The following is a 10956-nucleotide window of genomic DNA, read 5'->3' as shown; positions in this document are numbered from 1 at the left end:
ACTCCCACCATCAAGAAAGTTGGTGCCAAAGTTCTTGCAGTCTGGACAGGTATGAGCTGGTGCAGAAAATGAAGTTTGGGACTGAAGGATGATGCCAAGGTCTATGGAAGACAAAGAGGAAGTCTCAGTCATAGTAGGAGAAGATAAATTGGAAAAAAAATGCAGAAAACACAAAATGTTGCTTGCTTTGCATTATTTAGCTGGATGAAGCTTAGAACCTACAAATTCACTTCATCAAGGCAGAAGAAAGAAAGAACAGAGAGGACATCAAAACACGTATATTGTGGCAGATCAGTGACCACGCAGCTTCTGCAGCCAAGCTCTTTGAAGGGCACGTGCTGAGCTGTAGAAGTTTGAAGTCAAAAAGTTTATTTCACTCAGTTATTCATGGTGCTGGTTATGAAATAGCATTGTGCTATTTGTGCAAACAAGCACATTTTCTCTTTTGGTCCCAAACACTGACATGAGTGTGAAGTGGTGAATTCCTGCGTTGCCTGGGGTTTGTGAGAATGGGGAATGACAGTCCTGACTGATCTCTGAGCAATGGAAGTAGAGCATTTCTTGCTTCCATCAGCTCAGTAGGGGCTCAGTTCTTTCCCATAAGCCTTAAGAGAAGTAATTTCTTAGTGCTTCTTTCTGTCTGTATTATACACGATTGCAGAGAAAAGTACGGTGCTGCAAAAATATTCACCACAGTGTAGTAGTTGGGGTATGTGCATGTTACATTCTAATTACCTTAATAACTTTGATTAAGTCTAATTATTATAAAGCATTCGAGAATGCACTGATGTCTTACTGTACAGTTTTTTTCACGTGTAAGCTTAGAAAGGAGACTGAGGAGGAAAGCACCACTGAACTTAAATTGAAAGCTTCACTAAATGAACAACTCATCTCCCAAATATTCCTCAGATATTCTACTATAACTGTTGACAATAGTTCCTTTGCTTTTCTTGAGTTCATTTTTGCATTTGAAAGTACAGCAACGGCGCATAAAGTATTGGGATGAAAAATAGAAGAAGAAAATATAGTGACCTCTTTCAGCTACCTCACAAATACACTTTTGCAGTTGGATATACATGCACAAAAGTCTCTCATGAGAACTCTGTGCAAGGAAATGCACCATGTCTGTCACTAAAAGAAAAAAGGAAACGTCATCACTCCAAGTGGTGTTGATTAAAACAAAAAGGATTTCCTGGTGCCAGCAGTTGAAACAACTGTGTGGAAAGTAGCAAAGAGGTATTACTGTATTGTTGCCGCTTTCTTAGGAAAATTCCAAATAAACTGAAGGATTCTTGTCAATATTTGTACAAGAAAACATGCTGCTGCCTGTTTCTGAGGCGCTTAGAATACGTGTGCATACACACTCTTGTCCCCATGTGCAAAATTCTTGAGAAACTTTATTACAACCAGACAAAAAAGACACACTTGGAGTTTGGTGCACTCTTTCTCATGCTAATATTTACAACATTGATCTGTTATTGTTGGTATTTGATCTACATTTCTTCCAGCTTGAGTCAATGGAAGGCACAGCTGCTGGAACCATGTATTGTGTGGGCAGCATGCCTTTGTCTTCTGCAGCTGAGGAGTTCTCATGGCCACAATGGCAAGTCTGAGCATACTAAATTAGGAAAGATTATTGTTTCATTTATTGACTACACAAGTTTAAAACAGCAAGTATATCATTTGTTTCGTGTTGTATTTGTTAGGGTCATATTCACCAAAAGCTGGACACATGGTCACAAATATAGGGCAGCTGTACTTCCAGCAACCCAATAGGGAGAAAATTGCAAACATTATTGAAATGGAATTGGATGGTTGGTTGCTTTCATGAGACATAGCCTCCCACCTGCCTTCCCCCATCCATCCATTTGTGAAGACTTGCTGCAAGCTTCCCTTCATCTTTTTGCATCCCAGCTCCTTCCCAGTAAAGTGTTTATCCTACTGTACAATTTGTTTTAAGCAAATCTGGTTTCATAGTGGAAGACAAGCAAGTTCAATTTTTGAGCTCAGTTCTCCAAATGTTTCTTTCATGTAATGGTCTACAGAAAAAGGAAGGCAGTAATTTTAGCTGGAAAGAAATATCACATTGGAGTAGCAAAAAAGGAGGGGAGAAAAGAGAGAAAAATCTATTTAACACTTTAGGATATAATGATATTTGAATAATATATTTTTCTGCCATTTATTCAGTTGTGAAGGAACTCAGTGAGTAATAATAGCTGCTGTCAAAGATATTTATATTTAAGAAGGTCTTTATGTAAAATCATTTTTTTTTATCAGGAGTGATTTTTCTCCAGGAGAATTCTGCCATCTCCTAGCAACCGATATGGCTATCTTTTTTAACAGATGCTGCAGTAACAATGGGTGCCTAACCTTTATATGGAAGCATTTGCACATGTACAATCAGGTCACTTATGAATTCAAACCCAGTTTTTAGGGTGCTCTGAGGGAGACGCTGGCTACCACTTGATCTACTGCGCATTTCATCTACCAAAGATTTTTTAATGGCAACCATTTTAATTGTAGCTGAATATTTCCCAGTGAACTTCCAACTAGATCTGCAAAGGGACCCACAGCTGCCTTCTACCTGTGTTCCCTCCCATGAAATGAATAGAATAATTTATCAGCTAAGGTTTTATTTCCTTCTTCTCCTTTCTGACTGTGTCACTCTACTTGCAAAGCAGTAGTATCCCTTAAATTTGCTAGCTCAGGGCTTCTTTAGATATATAAGTATAAAAAAACTGCACAAAGACCATATCTGCAAGTGGATAATTACAGCTTTGAGATCCATAACTAAATTAAGTACCTATCACTAACGGTAAGTTCTTTCACTTTCTCCACTTGGTCATTTAGGTATTGTGAACCATGCAGATTTAGAAGACTTCCCCGAGGGAAAAATCTGACTAACTGGAACATGCTCAGGCCCGTTTTGTTGATTCAAACTTACATGCCTGAAGACCTGCTGAGGATCATGAGCTCACATACCACCAGGAGTGAACTCTGTGAAATAAAAAGAGAATAACCATGCAAAAAAACAAACAAAAAAACCCAACAACCCTCAAGTGTGGTACCCCAGGAGCTGTGTGCTACGTAGCTTCCAGAAGCTCAGCTCTACAGGATGTCTGTGCTATAGCCCAAAGGCTATTCTGAAACAAGTTTCAGTAAGAGACCCTCCACATTTCTGCTTTAGAAGTAACTTAATAGATGTATTTATTTATCTATAACTTTTGGATCACATTATAGACGTCTCCCTATAACTTTATATGTTCGTGCTTTTACAGATAGCTTTCATCAAGTAGGTTGGATGCTTTGAGGCTGTAACACTACAGAGTGGTTTTGGACCCAGAAGTTCTTTTAAATTACATTTTTACTTATGCTACTTTTTTTACAAAAAAATTTAATTTGTGTAAATCATAATTGAAATATTTGATATGTGAGGGACAAAAAGAGAAAACTGCAAAATCTTGGTGTAGGTGAGATTGATAGCAAATGTTCTCTGAGAGTCTGATGCGTGTCATTAGAGTACTAAACCACAAATCTTTAAATTTGTTCTACTAAGAGAATTCATTAATATTAGATGAATTCTATTCACTACACAAGTGCAAAATTTGAGAAATTTAGCCTCTTTTTCTGTTTGTAGAGTATCAGTGATGATAAGCCTCTGTTTCGTATGGGCATAAGATTCGAACGGGTGTTCTGAGTCATGTGGAGCAGCTAGGACCTCCTGAATACCACTCTCTTCTATTCCTGTCAACCACATTGCATTCAGAGATGTACCAAGTTCTATCTTAAAAATAATTAAGCTTCTATCTTGCTTCTCTGGCAATTGAAAACCCTCTTCAAATTTTCCAGTGCAATCTTACGCAGGATTTTTTTTTTTTTTAATCAGTGTTGGATGAACTTTTATTTTTCAGCTTTACTAGCTTTTCTTCTTCTCTAGTGTATTCTCTTTTCTCAGCATCTGGTTTGCTAAATTAAGCCAGCATCATCTAAATATTCTTTCTATTCCTTGGACCATTCTTCTTTTTTATGTTTTTATTTTTGGGTATCTGTACAGATTTCTTCTATTATTGTTTGACTTAATGCAGTTATTTCTTACTAATTTCATGATTAGTGTGTAAGCATTAAATAGCCAATATTTATTTAGTTCTGATTGGTCTCAAGTATTTTGTTACTCATAGTCTTTCTTTACATCTTTTTTTTTCAGCTTACCTAGCATCTATTGATATTACAGTATTCAGTGGGCTGAATCAAACTCATAATAGGAGGATGGAAAATGTCACATTGTTTTCTCTTTTGAAGGTTACATTCAGAATTATTTGCAGTAATACCAGGCAAATAAAATTAGATCATTTTAGAACCATTTAAATATGTTTTTCTGCATCACACATGCCTTGCCAAGGGTTATAACACAAGAAATCATCCCATTTTATTAGAAATTTATGAAGGTAGTGATTCAAAAATATTTACAGTCTCTCTTCTCATGTCTAGCCTGTTCTATGTCTATTAAACCTTCCTTTCAATCATTCTACATGGTCCTCTTGTTACCTGTAATGAAATTGCTAGATGGCAATGGCTGGATGAGTTATTACTGACTGATTTCAGTGATATTTCTTTTTTGCTTACAAAGTGAACTTCTTTCCCTTGTTACTTGTGTATATATCTAGACTCTAGTTAGCTGTTTCCTATTTAGACATCCCAAATTTCTCTACTTGATTTCAACTTGAGTGAATGAAGCACACTGCAATAAATGAGGAAAGAGCTGCAAAGAAGGAATGTGATTTCTAGGGGGGATCACTGGCAGATCACAAACTAAAGTATGTATCTGACATAATAGGTCATAGGGCAGGAGAAGGTTTTGGTTCTGAGCAGAAAACATGAAATAATTACCTAAGAGAGAAAGTGATAACAGAGAGCAGTTGCACAACACTTCTTGGATCTCTGACTTGTTACTTATGCTGTCCTTGATCTTTCTCTTGATGTTTAATGTAGTTGCTTTCTGAATCAAGTTAGATTTTGTATATTCTATCAAAAAAAGCAAAGATGAGAAGATTTTTAGGTCAGTTTTTCTTTTGTAACACAACAAAAAACATACCACATATAACCAGAGATCAAGAAAGCTTTTGATTAAGAAAAGGTGTAATTTGAAGAAACATATTTTTGCCAGTAAATGCCAAAGGTTAGTCTCTGCAAGTAGGGAAATAGTTCCTTTTCTACTATAAAAGCAGAAGGGTGTGTGTGTGGGGGGAGGGGGGCTGATCCTTTTCCTTGCTTGGAAAACGCTGCACTGGAACTTGCTTTCGTTATTGCCAATGTACTGAGAGCTCCCCCTCCTGTTATATCTTCCTTTTAAGTGCGTGCAGATCTCATCTCAAAATCACAGATTTCTGTCATCCATTTTTTTCTGAAGTATGATGTATCAACACAGAGAACATTTTTCAGTGCTGATTATGGACATTTCCACGAGTTTAAGGCTAAATTAAGAGAATGGAGAGGAGGAGCTTCTTCCCAGGACTTTTGCATGCACATGCACTTTTCACATATTTAACTTTGGGAATATGCAATTCATCATTCTTCTTAGTTTTCTGCCTATAAGAAGAGGCCAATAAGATTTCATCCTGTAGAAAATTAATGAAAATGCTGGGAATTTGATTTTTAAAATTCCACATGTAGATTCAAATTAGAAAAAAATAAAAAAAGACGTAAAATTTTTTTCTTGGACAGCCAGATTTAAGGAATATCACCTGTTCAAATTCAAGGAGGGACACCATGGAAAACCAAGGAAAAAGTGATCAGAATGTCATATTAGTGGCTCATTACATGGGGGCAAGAAGAGCTGAAGACTGGTGAAGAAGACCAACTTGTGACTTTGAGGGAGAAGTATATCAAAAGGAGTTGGATCCACGCTGTAGAAGGTTCTTAGTTGTTACCACATCCTTAGTATAGAAATTGAATGCAATATAGATGATGATATATAACAACAAATTTTAATGAGACTGCAATTGGTATCATATAGACTTCTAATTCAGAAAGCATAGAATCTTGGATAATGGTGTACATCCTTTGTAATGACTTCATTTCTCCAGGTTACTTGATAGCTAATGAACAACTGCAAGGACCATCAAAGGTTGGTAACAGAGTAACATTCCTAGCAATTATTTTTTTTTCCCCCAAGGGAAAGAGGATAGAGGAAATAACCTGCTGGTAAAGTTAAATGGTCAAAGAAACAGATACTTGATTTTGTGGAACACTGTTCACTTCTGTGCAAAATGTGGGTTGCATAGTTTGAATATCAATAGGTGGCAAATAAAGATTAAGTATCTGTCTGTAGTAGATATTTGTAACATTCACATTACTTACCCAATGGAGAAGAATGTTGCTTATCTTTGTGACAGACATAAAGAAACAGATCTCAAAATGAAAAGCAGCGACTACTGAGGTACCCAAGCTTATGACAGTTACATTTTATTTCTATAGACAGAATAGAGCTCCAACCCTGCGGTGGAAATTGTTCTTTAAAAAAAGTTAGGTTGTTGTCGAAAAGTATTCTCAACCACTTGATATGACGTTTCAACATTTATCTTTTCTTGCCTTTTGTATTTTACTGTCTTGTATCCCTTCACTTCTTCCTTTTATTCAGAGAGCTACTTATTCTATCTGTTCTTCACTACTTTCCTCTACATCCTCCCTTCAGATTTGTCTTCTGAATCAAATACTTCTATTCTGTTTTCTCACAGTAAACACATTTATCCAAAGAAAATGGGTATATGAGTCAGAGGCAGAAGGGAAGATTTGAAAGTCACAAAATCTCTTTGTGTAAGGCATTAAAGAAAATGAATAAGAATAAATTTACAAGATATGTAGCAAGGGTTAATGATATTTTGGACTGTCTTATATAAGTTTTATTTTTCAAGGGTTCTTGCAATTCTTTTTCCACAGATGAAGTTCTTCTGGAAAACTACTCAATTAGTTTTTCATTTTTAGTTAAGAAGATAAGCTAGATTTCATAAGATCTTTTTTTCTCAGTGTACTGAAGTGAAACACAAGGAAGTTAGAAGAAATTTATTCCCTATGTTTGAGATTTTTAGTTGTATGTAGATATATTTTAAATAAACTTGTATGAACAAGAAGACATTCCATTTGAGGGGTGGCCTTCCCTAATCATATTTGTCTTCATGAATTCATAGAGAACACAGAAGGACTCAATAATCTTTTTTTTTTTTTCTTTTTTTCTCTCCCTTTCTTCTTGCTTTTCCTTTTTGTCTATTTATTTATTTATTTGTTTGTTTATTTATCTCTCTCTTTCTCTCTTTCTTTCTCTCTTTTTGTCTTTTTTCTCGTTCTCTTTCTTTATCTCTACTTCTCCTGTTTAACCCTCCTTTACTGTCTTTTGTAGCCTTGCAAGAGATAGACACAAGTCTTGAAAAGTTCTGGGAGCCAGTGGATGACGCATCTCTTGAAAAGTTCTGGGAACCAGTGGTTTGCAAAACATAGTTCTGGTGACATGAGAACTCAGCAAGTCACAGTTTGAAAGCTGAGACTGGATGCCTGGGAAAGAAACACTGATGTCTGAAAGGAAACAGGGCCTCAGGAAGGATACGGTGAGTCTGGGACTTGCAGAACTCATTGTCTCTAGAACTGCAGTTGCTGAGACATTTCAGTGCTTTAAAACAGTGCTTTTGTTTTGTCTGCAGAAAGGAAGATTGCACTTTTAGCTTAAGGTTTGAAACATCAGGCTTCATACTCCATGTAATTTACTGATTCCTTCATTTCTATGAAGCTAAAGAAGACCTGAAGATACCAGTGTATCCCAGGAGATGGAGATCTTAAAGATCCTGACTCTTAAAGGTGAATGTGTCTGTTTTAAAAAAACCTTACTTAAGAATGATTTCACAAGTGAATTGCATAAAAAAAAGGGTATTCACGTCTTTTGTATTGTCTTGGTTTTGGGTTTGTTTCCCAGAAGAAATGCTACTATTCTCTTTCTGTTACATGGTTCACTTTTCTTACAACTCCAGCCTACTGACAAGCTTGGCAGACTCACATAGTTACAGGAGGGTTTCTGGATCCCACTGCTGTAAAACTGCTCAATAACCCATGCCATTTATTCTGCAGGGACAGGAAAAATGAGTCTACTTCGTTGCTGTTGTGTGTACCACATACTGAGGAGTTATGGATAAACAACAGCAGCAGCTAGTGAAGCATCTGTATTTGGCTGGCCACACTAATGGACAAAAAGGAGGATTTTCTTCCTAATTCTACATTAACATTAGTGATTATGTGTTTATTTGCTGATTACAGATAACTCAGGGCAGAAAACCGTGACAAGAAGGTAAGAGATTGTGTGAAACAGATGGAGAAATGTAATGGGAGGGAGGAAAGGGAAAGAGTGAGGTCATTGCCCTGGAGATTAAAGCACAGTTCAAGACTTCTTCCTATCAGAGAGGAATATAGCAGAAGAATAGTTTTAGAGGTTGGTTTTCATCTGTGTTTTTTTGTTTGTTTGTTTGATTTGAGTACGTAACAGTACAGAGTATAGAATAGGAAGTGAGCAGTCAGAACACAGGTGATGTAACAGATTTTCACTTTTATGTTGTCGCTTTAAGGCAAATGACTAGAAATGTTTACCCTAAGAGTGCCGACCCTGATACATGGCTACTGACTGCTGTTTATTTGTACAAGTTTCATTATGGTGGACCAGCAGCATCTGTGTTTCATAGGGTGTGGTAGCAGTACAAACTGGCATAGTAATTTATTTATTAGTAGTGTCACTTGGTTTGAAAAAATGTAATATCTGTAATACAGATTTGCATATATTTTACACAAGAAAGATTTTATTTTCCAGAAGTGCATTTAGTTATTTTAAAAATATTTCAGCACTTTCAGCAACCTCAAGCTTGTATGAGTTACCAGAACAATCTCTATGTATTACTCAGACTGAATCTCTTTGTATTTTAGGGTAATGAATGGCAGTATTAAGGTAGTTCTGTTAACATTTGACTACTGTCTCTGTTGCTTTACCATAATTATTCTCCTTGTGACATGTTGCTGTAAACCTGGGGAGATGTGTATATTATAGTAAAAATTTAAACACTTTAGAATCTCTAAATTAAGCAGATAAATAGAAAATGTTAAGCATTTATTGTGTATTTCATTTTCTGATCTCAATGCATTTCCCAGTGAAACAAAAAAAAACCTGAACAGCTTTATTAATATATTTCATGGCATTCCTGTGTTATGGGAACAATATATTCTCAAGCGCTCCATGCATCTGAAATTTGTCTCGATGTGGCCCATTTATTTTAATTTCAGTCTGTCAGTAGAAAAAAAGAAGTAATTAAACTTGTGACTAGCATGGAGAAACGTTTTGCGTTCTAAACTGTAGCTTGATACTCAGTAGTTTCTTTATATTTCTTCCAGTTGTCAGATCAAAGTCTCTCAAGTACTATAACTCAGCCATGCTTTGATTAATTACTTCACACAATGAATTTGCAAATTATATTTCTGAAGTGATTTATGTACTTTTTAACTCCAATCAACTCTCTCTCCTCCCTGCTTTTTTTTCCTTCCTCTCTACTCCAATCTCTGTTCTGATGTTATTTTATGCTTAACAAATCCGTATAAACAGAGCAAAGTCTTACCTGAACAGTGCAACTGAGCAGAACTATAGGGATCACTTAAACTGTCATCACCCACCAGCAGTCCTCATCAGGTCATGAGCCTCACTGCTTTGTGCAAGTACATGAAGTCCCTCCCTAAGAATTCTCAGCTGCAGTGGTTTTGTTCCAGATAGAGCTACTGGAATAGCTGAGCCGAGGCAACATTTAAGATGCATGTTCAAACCAAATATTTGATTACTGCAGTTAGACTTTGGTAAATGGTATTTGGAGAAGTAATAACTTGTTCGCAACAGAGATGTTGCTTGCCTGGGCAAAGTTTAGTATTTGTATTTGTGGTTTCATTGGACAGTTTAACGTGACATACTGTTATTCATCTTTCACCCATTTGCATTGCACAGTGGTATCTAATCTCTCTTTGAATGTATTGTGTTCATAAATATCCATGCTGTCCATACAACTTGATCTGATATACCTCTGAAAGAGTATTAAGATTTACTTCTCTCACTATCCCTAAGTCATCTTCTCCTTAGCTCTGAAACAATGCATACATTCACCACCTTTAGAAGTAATTTTGATTTAAGTGCTGCTTGGTTTTAATTAAGGGGTTAACTGGACAAGGAGGTAGACTTGGAAATGATGATCTCCAGAGGTCCCTTTCAATCCCTGCAATTCTGTGATGTGGCGTAGCAGTGAAGGACCTATACTGGGGTCCTGTTTACACATGTGACTGGAGTACTGTCCTAAATGCTCTCATTCCTTCTTACCACTTCAATTTAATTGTTTTGCCCATCCATATAGAAAACTGCACAGAATACATGTTCAGTGCTAAATGAGCTGAGATCTTGAAGTAAGAATTCACTCCCTGACTTGCTTTTAAAGTATACTAACTGGTCTCTGTGAGACAAAAACCACCCACGGTTTTGGGGGACTGTTCATTCTGAAGGCCTCTCAAGACAGGAAAAATAAATTCTAGTAAAATTCAGTAAATTTGGCTCTTTAACACTTTTGCCAAGCTTTAAACAAACAAACACTTTTGTGCCGTGTCCTAGGACACATAACTTTATTAGTGTATGATACATAACTTCTGTGCTGATGGACTAAAGCTTTGATCTCATGATGTTTTAAACACTCTGAACCAGGAGAAAGCCCACAAAAAATACATGGAAAACCACCAAAATGGGGCAGTGGGGATACCTGTGGCAAATGTCATGCAGATGAAGCCAGTCTGCTGTAGATGAGGACAGTCAAGGCACAGATATGAAGGCATTCTACAGCACCTGGCCCAGAAGTGAACAATCAGTCTCTGAGACATAAACATTCAGCCATATATATACAACAC

General features: G+C 36.6%; 1 long non-coding RNA gene across 2 annotated transcripts; it reads right to left on the bottom strand.

The window, feature by feature from the left end:
• Window positions 1–994: 994 nt before the first annotated feature.
• LOC128071610 (uncharacterized) lies at window positions 995–9743 on the bottom strand. 2 transcript variants are annotated; one of them, XR_008201904.1, is made up of 4 exons: window positions 9639–9743; window positions 4888–5022; window positions 2945–2997; window positions 995–1618 (listed from the first exon to the last, which is right to left on the bottom strand). It is a non-coding gene; the product is annotated as an uncharacterized LOC128071610 (long non-coding RNA). The 2 variants fall into 2 exon arrangements; XR_008201905.1 differs by lacking the exon at window positions 995–1618 and adding an exon at window positions 1642–2039.
• Window positions 9744–10956: the final 1213 nt, after the last annotated feature.

Source organism: Tympanuchus pallidicinctus, unplaced genomic scaffold (assembly GCF_026119805.1).
Source record: "Tympanuchus pallidicinctus isolate F22 unplaced genomic scaffold, pur_lepc_1.0 scaffold6, whole genome shotgun sequence".
In the NCBI taxonomy this organism is placed as follows: Eukaryota; Metazoa; Chordata; class Aves; order Galliformes; family Phasianidae; genus Tympanuchus; species Tympanuchus pallidicinctus.
This window is presented reverse-complemented; position numbering and strand designations above follow the sequence as displayed.